An 11,238-nucleotide genomic window follows, 5' to 3' on the forward strand; every position below is an offset into this window, starting at 1 on the left:
ACGAGGATGTTGTTTGTGGACTTCAGTTCTGCTTTCAACACACTTGTTCCAAGCAGACTGCTGTCCAAGTTGTGCAGTCTGGGAATCGGCGAGCACACCTGCAGATGGATCAGAGACTTTCTCACTGACCGTCTGCAGTCAGTCAGGCTGGGGGACCATCAGTCCTCAATCCTGTCTGTGAGCACCGGGGCTCCCCAGGGCTGTGTGCTCAGTCCTATGCTGTACACCCTGTACACCCATGACTGCGCACCAATCCACAGCAGCAACATCCTCGTGAAATTTGCGGATAACACCACTGTGGTGGGGCTGATTGAAAACGGTGACGAGACGGCCTACAGGGAGGAGGTCCTGAACCTCGCTGCCTGGTGCTCCTTCAATAACCTGGCAATCAACTCCTCAAAAACAAAGGAGTTGGTGCTGGACTTCAGGAGAGGAAAGGAGGATCTGCTCCTCTTCTCAATAGGGGAGACCTGGTAGAGAGGGTCAGTGACTTCAGGTTTCTGGGAACGTACATCTCTCAGGACCTCACATGGGGGACTAACACCAATGGAGCAGCTCTCAGGCTGACAAGAAGCCTCCGGAAAGGGTCAGAAAGTCAGCACAGGGCGCCATAGGAGTGCAGCTGTCCTCTCTGTCAGACATCTACGACACCAGGTGTTTGCGCAGAGCCACCAGCATCACCTGTGACAGTTCACACCCTGGGCACAGCCTGTTCTCACTGTTGCCCTCAGTGAAGAGGTACAGGTCCATCCAGACCCGCACCTCTAGGTTTGCAAACACCTTTTATTCAAGTGCAATAAGAGTGCTTAACACAAAGTAACTCTTCCAATCTGTAAGTGCAATATTCTTACACTTCTTATCAGTGCAATATACACACCTCACATATATCTACCGTTGTACAGTATGTATTGTATGTACTGTATTGTAAACTTTCCTCTCCTTTTACCAAGTGCAATATATAAAATAACATCCATCCACTCTGCTGTACAATGTACAATGCATATACTGCATATTTCCCTTACTGGCTCCCACTGTAAATACTTGAAATACTTTTTTTACATATCCTTCTAATTTTATCGAAGGTATTGGTGCACTGTTTTGTTGTTTCTTCTTTTTTTCTTCTTATTTTTTATCTCTTCACTTGCACTACTAGAGCTGTCCTTTAATCTCGTTGTACACTGTATAATAACAATAAAGGTGATTCTGATTCTGATTCTGAAAATGAAACGTTTGGAGTGATTTTGATAACCTACTTTTCCTAATGGAAACATAAACAATAGGTACTGTACTGAACTGTACAACAAAAAAACATGGTAACCATGGAAACTTGCTTGAGATGATGAGAGGGAGAAACAAAACATCACTGTGGCGTCAGATTTATGTGAATCATTGAGAATGACAATAAAACAGAAGCATTGTTTCGCGTGTGCAGACTTAAGATACTTTTCATGAAAATATGAATCCTTGTCAACAAATTCAACAATCGAGTTCTCTCTGTTCTCCTGCTCGCCCTCTCTCTCTCTCCCATAAAAACACTTTTGAGAGTCTGCCGCTTCATGAGCTGTCAATCAAACTGCACCAGACAATTCTGTGTGATCATCACTGAAACTGACCAATCAGAAGAAGGCTTGCACTTTCAGCACTTAATCATTTCCAAAGAAAATCTAAGGACCTAGAAACTCAACCAGTTACACATATGAATTATCTTTAACCTCACTTTGTTACATATGAATTATCTTTAACCTCACTTTGTTACATATGAATTATCTTTAACCTCCCTTTGTTACATATGAATTATCTTTAACCTCACTTTGTTACATATGAATTATCTTTAACCTCACTTTGTTACATATGAATTATCTTTAACCTCACTTTGTTACATATGAATTATCTTTAACCTCCCTTTGTTACATATGAATTACCTTTAACCTCGCTTTGTTACATATGAATTATCTTTAACCTCCCTTTGTTACATATGAATTATCTTTAACCTCACTTTGCTACATATGAATTATCTTTAACCTCACTTTGTTACATATGAATTATCTTTAACCTCCCTTTGTTACATATGAATTACCTTTAACCTCGCTTTGTTACATATGAATTATCTTTAAACTCACTTTGTTACATATGAATTATCTTTAACCTCACTTTGTTACATATGAATTATCTTTAACCTCACTTTGTTACATATGAATTATCTTTAACCTCCCTTTGTTACATATGAATTATCTTTAACCTCACTTTGTTACATATGAATTATCTTTAACCTCACTTTGTTACATATGAATTATCTTTAACCTCACTTTGTTACATATGAATTATCTTTAACCTCACTTTGTTACATATGAATTATCTTTAACCTCACTTTGTTACATATGAATTATCTTTAACCTCAATGTGTTAAATATGAATTATCTTTAACCTCACTTTGTTACATATGAATTATCTTTAACCTCACTGTGTTACATATGAATTATCTTTAACCTCACTTTGTTACATATGAATTATCTTTAACCTCACTTTGTTACATATGAATTATCTTTAACCTCACTTTGTTACATATGAATTATCTTTAACCTCACTTTGTTACATATGAATTATCTTTAACCTCCCTTTGTTACATATGAATTATCTTTAAACTCACTTTGTTACATATGAATTATCTTTAACCTCCCTTTGTTACATATGAATTACCTTTAACCTCACTTTGTTACATATGAATTATCTTTAAACTCACTTTTTTACATATGAATTATCTTTAAACTCACTTTGTTACATATGAATTATCTTTAACCTCACTTTGTTACATATGAATTATCTTTAACCTCCCTTTGTTACATATGAATTATCTTTAAACTCACTTTGTTACATATGAATTATCTTTAACCTCACTTTGTTACATATGAATTATCTTTAAACTCACTTTGTTACATATGAATTATCTTTAAACTCACTTTGTTACATATGAATTATCTTTAACCTCCCTTTGTTACATATGAATTACCTTTAACCTCACTTTGTTACATATGAATTATCTTTAAACTCACTTTTTTTACATATGAATTATCTTTAAACTCACTTTGTTACATATGAATTATCTTTAACCTCACTTTGTTACATATGAATTATCTTTAACCTCCCTTTGTTACATATGAATTATCTTTAAACTCACTTTGTTACATATGAATTATCTTTAAACTCCCTTTGTTACATATGAATTATCTTTAACCTCACTTTGTTACATATGAATTATATTTAACCTCACTTTGTTACACATGAATTATATTTAACCTCACTTTGTTACATATGAATTATCTTTAAACTCACTTTGTTACATATGAATTATCTTTAAACTCACTTTGTTACATATGAATTATATTTAACCTCACTTTGTTACACATGAATTATATTTAACCTCACTTTGTTACATATGAATTATCTTTAAACTCACTTTGTTACATATGAATTATATTTAACCTCACTTTGTTACATATGAATTATCTTTAAACTCACTTTGTTACATATGAATTATCTTTAACCTCACTTTGTTACATATGAATTATCTTTAACCTCCCTTTGTTACATATGAATTATCTTTAACCTCACTTTGTTACATATGAATTATCTTTAACCTCACTTTGTTACATATGAATTATCTTTAACCTCCCTTTGTTACATATGAATTATCTTTAAACTCACTTTGTTACATATGAATTATCTTTAACCTCACTTTGTTACATATGAATTATCTTTAAACTCACTTTGTTACATATGAATTATCTTTAAACTCACTTTGTTACATATGAATTATCTTTAACCTCCCTTTGTTACATATGAATTACCTTTAACCTCACTTTGTTACATATGAATTATCTTTAAACTCACTTTTTTTACATATGAATTATCTTTAAACTCACTTTGTTACATATGAATTATCTTTAACCTCACTTTGTTACATATGAATTATCTTTAACCTCCCTTTGTTACATATGAATTATCTTTAAACTCACTTTGTTACATATGAATTATCTTTAAACTCCCTTTGTTACATATGAATTATCTTTAACCTCACTTTGTTACATATGAATTATATTTAACCTCACTTTGTTACACATGAATTATATTTAACCTCACTTTGTTACATATGAATTATCTTTAAACTCACTTTGTTACATATGAATTATCTTTAAACTCACTTTGTTACATATGAATTATATTTAACCTCACTTTGTTACACATGAATTATATTTAACCTCACTTTGTTACATATGAATTATCTTTAAACTCACTTTGTTACATATGAATTATATTTAACCTCACTTTGTTACATATGAATTATCTTTAAACTCACTTTGTTACATATGAATTATCTTTAACCTCACTTTGTTACATATGAATTATCTTTAACCTCCCTTTGTTACATATGAATTATCTTTAACCTCACTTTGTTACATATGAATTATCTTTAACCTCACTTTGTTACATATGAATTATCTTTAAACTCACTTTGTTACATATGAATTATGTAACAAATTACTCACTTTGTTACATATGAATTATCTGTAAACTCACTTTGTTACATATGAATTATCTTTAAACTCACTTTGTTACATATGAATTATCTTTAATCAAAATTAAAGGAAGACATATATGTTCTATTTATATATATATATATATACATATATGTATATGTATATTACTAGAAACCTGTTTTTTAGGGTGAGAGTGAGTTTGACCTTTAACACTCGCTCTCCTGAGCCTCAGCTGCAGAGAACCTCTGTGTGAACTCACAGCAGGAGATCTTCTGAACCTCCCGGCCTTCGGCTCTGCCTCAGACTGTGACTTCAGCACCTGTAACTGTAACCCAGCATAGACCTTTAAGAGGATCCAACCTCCCACTGCAGCTGCCCGCCTGGTAAACAGATCCACCGCAGGCAGATGACATGAGAGCTAAAACCTGCTCATGTGTCCTAACCTGTCTGCTTCACTTACAGTGAGAGAGGCAGCGAGACCACGACAAAGCACGAGAACTGACAGACTCTCCAAGGTTATTGTTTAGATGCTTTGTTTGTTTTTTTTACCTGGTTTATTCTCACATTGAAGATGATACAGGAATAAAATCAGTAGAAGAAAAGAGTGAGCTTTGTTTCTGTACAAATAAATAAATAAACAAGATTAAAGTGTTTTTCAAATGTGTTTCATCTGAGATTTTGTGGTGTAAACTTGATATTACAGTGAATCTCTGTGGGACTTAATATTAACTGTCTCCCACTTTCATCTTTCTTCTCTCTCTCTCTCTTTTTCTCGCTGTTTTATCACAGTTTAAAGACGTTTTTGATTTTGTTATAAATGATGTTTATAACAGCTTCCAATGACAGTTCGGGAGGCGGAGCCTCTCTCTGTATTTAAAGTTAGACTTAAAACTTTCCTTTTTGATAAAGCTTATAGTTAGAGCTAGTTCAGGGAACCCCTGGGTCTTCTTGGGGGGTTGAGGTTTCTCCCCTGCTCGGACAAAGGTGATCGTGCTCTTGGTTGGGTGTTGCCGCTTACTGGTGTTGATGCCAGTGCAGATGGTGTCTGCTATTGCCCGCAGGACCTGGTCGTGGCACCAACGATACCTGCCATCTCTCAAGGCCTTCGAGCAACTGCTGAGGATGTGTTCTAATGATCCTCTTTTCTGACAGAGTGACACAGGTGAGTCTGTCAGGCCCCAGGTGAACAGGTTAGCAGGACTTGGGAGGACATCGTAAACTGATTTGACCAAGAACTTAAACTGGTGTGGCTCCGCCTTCCAGAGTTCGCTCCAGGTGATCTTACGGCCAGCTATGTGCTCCCACTTGGTCCAGGCTCCCTGGTTGCTCATGCCCACCGATCTGCTGAAGCAAGCCTCCTCCACCTCGGCGCGAACCTGCTCCTGGATAAGCTTTCCACGGTGGTCATTGGGAATTCTTACATCAGCAGTGGCCAGAGGAGATGAGGCAGGATGCCATGCTTATAGATCCAGGCCTTGAACTTCCCAGGAAGTCCTGACTTGTCCACAGCTGAGAGCCACGTGTTGAGGTTATCGCTGGTAGTTTGACGTGCAGCGGTTTCCTTCAGATCGCTGGTGAAGAGCTTGCTTAGGCTCTTCACTGGCTTTTCTGACACAGCTGGAATTTTGGTGTGTCCCAGACTGAAGCAGTGGTCGGTTACCTTTCCTTTTCTCAAGACTAAGGACCTGGACTTAGCGGACTTGAAACTCATTCTTGCACAACTAATGAGTCAATCAAGGCCTTGAAGGAGCCATCTGCATCCCGGAACTGATGTTGTGGTTACCGTGAGATCATCCATAAATGCTCTAATCGGGGGTTGCCTGGAGCCGGATCTGGACAAAGGGCCTCTGCACTCTACTTCTGCAGACTTCACGAGCATATTCATGGCCAGTGCCAACTAAAGTTGTTGTAGTAGTCGAGGATGAGATTGCGGTCCAACTGGGACGTGGTATCTGCTCAGGGACAATTTCACCAGCTTGTGTGGAATCGATCCATAAGCATTGGTGAGGCCCAGCCACAGTACACTGTGGGACACTGTTTGAAGACCTTGTAAGGAACTCCACTTGGGCCTGGTGCTGAAGCTGTTCGGGCAGACTTCATGGCCTCTTTTACATCAGTGTGTTCACTGATGTTAAACAGGGTGCAGGGTTCTGGTGGGCATATGAGGGTGTACAGTGGCCGAGGTCTTGCTCTCTCATGCCGTCACTGTAGGTGTTCCTGATGTGGCGGTTGATGTCCTCCGGACATGAGAGCTGACCACTGCGTTTCTCTCCCAGCAGCTTCTTTGTGAATCTAAATGGACTTGCAATGAAGGTGCTGCGCTTGCGGGGCTTCTCCTTGCCTTTCTTCCTGAGCCACTCAGCATGTCGAAGGGTGAGTAGCCTTTTCTTACCTCACCCCTCAGTTCTGCCAAGGCTGCCTTCTCATCATCGCTCGCCTTCCTGTACTGGCTCCTGAGTACCCTCAGCTCTTGTCTGAGTTGGGAAATCTTGATCTCTCGCGGATTTGGAAATGGTGCTACAGTTGTAGTCTTGGTGGCACGTTGTTCCTTGATCTCAAACCTGTCTGATGCAATGCTTATTATGAATGTGCTCATTGTCTTGAGCCTCTGGTCCACATCACCCTTGGCTGTTGCTTTCAGGACTGTATCAACATCTTCATCAAACTGTTGCCACTCTTGACTCCTTGTTGGCAGCGGGCCACAATATCCGAAGTGGCCCGCTGCAATATCCGCAGAAAACCTATTTCGTCAAAATTATATAAAATACAGAAGTAGTGACAAAGTATTTGTAATGACCTTAAATTTGTGTTTAGCTTTATCTGAATATTCTATTTTATTTACAACAGGTGAAACATGTGACTCCAAACAAAACAATAAAGAAAAGTGTTCACTCATTAATCAGCTGATTAACATCTTCATCACTGAGAAGCTTCACAGACGTGAGCTTCTGTTTTATAGAGCGACTTAAAGCTCAGCTCTCATCAAAGGTCAACAGTGTCTCATTTTTTAGTCAAAGAAGACACGGCTAACGCTAACCCTCTACCTGAAAACATGGAGCTGAGGGTCAATCACACTCTGAAATGACTTAACTTTTAATCAGGAGTTAAAATTCCTAAATGATTGGGTTTAACAATCTTTGTCTATGGTTATTGTTGTAGTTTACACTTTGGATTTAAAAATGACTGTTTTTGTAGATTGTAGATGATAAAGAGAACGTTACTCAATAGATAAATAATGACATGGTCATTAGTTTGATTTCAACTGGTGTTGAATTCAATGATGGAATTATTCAACTGAGAACAAGTGGTTGTTACACTTGATGAATAAACAGTGACAGTAATTAAATCACTCATTAAACTAATCCACTGAGTTCTTATCAGTGTGTGATGGGGAAATCACCTCTGTGTCAGAAACACAAACACCAGTGTTCAGTTAATGACGGTCTTTTAAAAAATATATTTTTAACTTATTCAGAGCTGAGAGTTTTAGTTTAGTTAATGTATGTGAAAAAAAACTTAAAAACTGTCCAACCAAAACCTTGAATCTAAATAATGGAAAGAGGAGGAGAAGGGGGAGGGGGAGGAGGAGGAGGAGGAGAAGGAGAAGGAGAAGGAGAAGGAGAAGGAGAAGGAGAAGGAGAAGGAGAAGGAGAAGGAGGAGGAGGAGTAGTGTGAGAAAGATGGAGGCAACAATCACACAGTGATTATAGAAGCTGTGTTGCTGAGCGACTCCTCCACCAAACACTGCTCACTGTGAATGAAAGCTTTCATTCAGTCCAGCTCATTAGTTTGAGTCTTGGATAAAGACCTTGATGCTCGATGTTCCTCGTTTATGTCGACGTAAATCTCTCAACACAAACACTCAACTAACACACACCTCATACTTTGTGTGTCCACAACATCTGACAACTTTCTTCGTCATGGAAACATTATTTATGAAAAATGTTTGTGTTTTTTAAATCTTAGAAGAACTAATAATCATCTGTGTTCATTGAGTTTCGCAGAATCCATCAACTGAAGACGAACAAACAAACAATCATTGGTTTTCAGCTGAAGTCTGTAGAGGCTACACCTGAGGTCTTTTTCTTCTTCTTTTTAAAATTAGACATGATGATATTTGTATGTCTATAACAAGCAGCACTCACTGTAGACGAAGACCTTCATGAAATTGACAGGAAATGAAGCTTCTTTTTAAAAAAGCATAAACAATTAGGGATAAGAGATTGTCCTTAAGGGCATAAAAGTCTCAGTTTAATGAAGGATTGGTGGATGAATGTTTCCCTGCAGACACTTTGTTATGATCTCATCTTTCATCAGCGATGGTAAAGAATCACAGCGACAAACACAGAGAGTGAAGAGAGTGAAGCAACATTGATTAAGGTCTTTAGTCTCTTTCACAAAAACACTTGAGCGGATCAGACTTAACAACTGTCATGACAATAACTCCCTCTGCTCTGTTTGTTACAACAACATGTCAGCAGCCATTCTTCCCGTGTGACGTCACTGACCTTCAAAAGACTGACAAGCATTTACTACGGTCAGAAGATACAAATATTCACTCCACAGCAGGTTCAAGGCTTTTCAGAAACACCCATTAAAACGCTTTAAAAACACACTTTAAAACAAGAAAAAACCTCCATGAGAGCCACTCACTGTATCAACACACTTTCCATCTCACAAGGTTAACAACTGTTTAGATTATGCATCAAAATCAAATTATTTGTTGTTGTTTGTACCATAAATTACATCCTTAGAAAAACTCATCTAAGTCTACCCTTTCATTTTTCAGCTCACAAACAGACTAACAAACAAACAGACTAACAAACAAAGAGACAAAGACAGAAAGACACAAAGACACAAAGAGAGAAACACTAAGAGAAGTGAAGACATAATGTTTGAAGCACAGTGTAAAACAGGAGTCTCACACACGGAGTGTCCAGTTGTCGTTCATGTGAAAAAAAAAGATTGATTTCACATGTGGAACGATAAATAGTTCAAAATATAAACATATAAGAAATTGATTTGATAAAACACTAAAACCTTCATTGTGAATGAATAACATTCACTCACAGATCAAATAACTTCATATAAAACAAACTCCACGTTAGTATTTGAAAGAGTTCACAGACGAGCAGGTTCCTATTGGACGACACCAGCTGTCAGTCACACTGATGTGTGTCCTACTCATCACGAACAAGACTTCCATTCAAACTGCGTAACAAGTGCAGTCGCCCCCTGGTGGCTGACTTCTTGTTTCTCTGTATATTCTATGGTCACGTTTTTATCAGCTCACACTGAGAGAAACCTGAGACAAAACCTGAGACAAACCTGAGACAAACAAGAGACAAAACCTGAGACAAACCTGAGAGAAACCTGAGCCAAAATCTGAGACAAACCTGAGAAAAACCTGAGACAAAACCTGAGACAAACCAGAGAAAAACCTGGGACAAAACGAGACAAACCTTAGACAAAACCTGAGAAAAAACAGAGACAAATCCGAGACAAACCTGAGACAAATCCGAGACAAAACCTGAGATAAACCTGGGACAAAACCTTAGAAAAACCTGAGACAAACCAGAGACAAAACCTGAGAAAAACCTGGGACAAAACTGAGACAAAACTTGAGACAAACCAGAGACAAAACCTGAGAAAAACCAGAGACAAAGCCGAGACAAGCCTGGGACAAATCCGAGACAAAACCTGAGAAAAACCTGAGACATAACCTGAGACAAACCTGAGACAAACCTGAGACAAACCAGAGACTAAACCTGAGACAAACCTGGGACAAAACCTGAGAAAAACCTGAGACAAAACCTGAGACAAACCTGAGACAAAACCTGAGACAAACCTGAGACAAAACAGAGACAAACCAGAGACTAAACCTGAGACAAACCTGGGACAAAACCTGAGAAAAACCTGAGACAAAACATGAGACAAAACCTGAGACAAACCTGAGACAAAACCTGAGACAAACCTGAGACAAAACAGAGACAAACCAGAGACTAAACCTGAGACAAACCTGTGAAAAACCTGAGACAAAGCTGAGACAAAACCTGTGAAAAACCTGAGACAAACCTGAGATAAAACCTAAGACAAAGCTGAGACAAAACCCGAGACAAACCAGAGACAAAACCTGAGAAAAACCTGGGACAAAACTGAGACAAAACTTGAGACAAACCAGAGACAAAACCTGAGAAAAACCAGAGACAAAGCCGAGACAAGCCTGGGACAAATCCGAGACAAAACCTGAGAAAAACCTGAGACATAACCTGAGACAAACCTGAGACAAACCTGAGACAAACCAGAGACTAAACCTGAGACAAACCTGGGACAAAACCTGAGAAAAACCTGAGACAAAACCTGAGACAAACCTGAGACAAAACCTGAGACAAACCTGAGACAAAACAGAGACAAACCAGAGACTAAACCTGAGACAAACCTGGGACAAAACCTGAGAAAAACCTGAGACAAAACCTGAGACAAAACCTGAGACAAACCTGAGACAAAACCTGAGACAAACCTGAGACAAAACAGAGACAAACCAGAGACTAAACCTGAGACAAACCTGTGAAAAACCTGAGACAAAGCTGAGACAAAACCTGTGAAAAACCTGAGACAAACCTGAGATAAAACCTAAGACAAACCTGAGACAAAACCCGAGACAAAGCTGAGACAAAACCTTAGACAAACCTGAGAAAAACCT

The 11,238-nt window shown here is 38.2% G+C and overlaps 1 pseudogene; it reads right to left on the reverse strand.

Moving 5' to 3' along the window:
* Positions 1–642: 642 nt before the first annotated feature.
* Positions 643–7,131, reverse strand: LOC131446683 (uncharacterized; annotated as a pseudogene).
* Between the last annotated feature and the right edge of the window lie 4,107 nt (positions 7,132–11,238).

This window comes from Solea solea, chromosome 19 (assembly GCF_958295425.1).
Source record: "Solea solea chromosome 19, fSolSol10.1, whole genome shotgun sequence".
NCBI lineage: Eukaryota > Metazoa > Chordata > Actinopteri > Pleuronectiformes > Soleidae > Solea > Solea solea.